This window comes from Lissotriton vulgaris, unplaced genomic scaffold (assembly GCF_964263255.1).
Source record: "Lissotriton vulgaris unplaced genomic scaffold, aLisVul1.2 SCAFFOLD_6646, whole genome shotgun sequence".
Taxonomy (NCBI): Eukaryota; Metazoa; Chordata; class Amphibia; order Caudata; family Salamandridae; genus Lissotriton; species Lissotriton vulgaris.
The window spans coordinates 42,521-44,359 of record NW_028248072.1 but is presented as its reverse complement, the minus strand read 5'-3'; positions in this window follow the sequence as shown (position 1 = coordinate 44,359).

The following is a 1,839-nucleotide window of genomic DNA, read 5'->3' as shown; positions in this document are numbered from 1 at the left end:
GGACATCTGCGACGGCAGGTGTGGTAAGTTGTGTGGGGTGGGAGGGGGGTCTACGCTACCTTCTAGACACCTCACACGAGTCCTCGGACGACCACTAAGATGGCGTCGAGTTAACAGGGGGCCCCCGCTAAGGCAAGGGAAATTGGAAGTTGGCACAGAGGTACAGTCCTCTGTGCACCCGCCCCTCACAAGTGAGGGGGGAATTGGTATTGGGGATCCGACACAGGTTACGACCTTGCTGTTGGCCCGTAACGTTAGGATGTACAATTTCAATGTTCAGAAATGCATTTGCAGGATGTTTAGTATCGGCTAGGAGAACCTTTGTATTAGAGATGTGTTAAGGTCAGCCAAGAACATCGTACTGTATAAATGAAAATTGTACATGATATGAAACTGTTATTTTAATGTTTTAATTTTGTTTCATATTTTAATAAATACGGCCGGGAAGGGTAACTCCCTCCCGCCTTCCAAAAGTTCAGAACCGTTTCCGTCTTCCCATCCTTGGGGATTTTGTGTTGAGAGGGGGTGGCGGGTATCTCAGCCATACTTTTCATGTTTTAGCAAATTTAAAACTACCCTATTGCGAAACATTCGTCTACGAATGTCCCTAAATTGATTTAACCTTCTATTGCTATCCATACTCTTCTCTCCTGCTCCAGTAGAGACATTTTATAAGGGCCTCTCCTTCCTTTTCAAATTTGCTCTCTCTTTCTGGATCTTCACATTACCGTTAACATTTGTTTTTGTTTTACATATGTTGCGAAAAAAAGACTTAGTTGTCTTACCAGGACCTTTTTGGGTGTTTTTTGAAGTACTTGTTGTAGAGGATTCCTTTACTTCCGTTGCTAATTTTGTAATTTTCCGTATGGTATTTTTTCTTCTCCTTTGTCTTGACGGCATTTTTTCTTACTTTTTAAATGTTGATTTCAATCTGTGGTAAAGAAAAAAATAACACATTATAGACCACTATTAGCAAACAACAAATCAATGACAATAAGCAAACGATATAAACACTAATTTGCAACATATCTAAGTTTATACCACAGCAACTATATACCTAGGAGTAAGACACAAACCAACAGCAAAGAAACTCAGGGCCTTATTTATGAAGGCCTTCCGCCACCGGTGCGTCACTTGTTTCCCATGTTAAAAGTGACGCACCGGCGCCAAAAGGCAATCATAAATAACACCCAAATGTAAATACCATTGATTTGCCCCCCAAATCGTTTTTTGAATACCATTTTAGAAACACAGCGCAGGTCCTATGTACAAGCATTCAATTTCACTACTGAAACCTCACCTTTTCACAAAATACAAATCCCCTATCTTACAAATGTTCATAGCAAGCATTATCAAAAAGCAAGACACAAACCAACAGCAAAGAAACTCAGGGCCTTATTTATGGAGGCCTTCCACCACCGGTGCATCACTTTTTTCCCATGTTAAAAGTGACGTTCCAGCGCCACAAGGCAATCATAAATAACACCCAAATGTAAATACCATTGATTTGCCCCAAAATCGTTTTTTGAATAACATTTTAGAAACACAGCGCAGGACCTAGTTACAAGCATGCAAATTCACTACTGAAACCTCATTGTTTCACAAAATACAAATCCCCTATCTTGCAAATATACATAGCAAGCATTATCAAAAAGCAAGACACAAACCAACAGCAAAGAAACTCAGGGCCTTATTTATGGAGGACTTGCGCCACCGGTGCGTCAATTTTGTCCCATGTTAAAAGTGACGCACCGGCGCCTCAAGGCAATCATAAATAACAACCAAATGTAAATACCATTGATTTGCCCCAAAATCGTTTTTTGAATAACATTTTAGAAA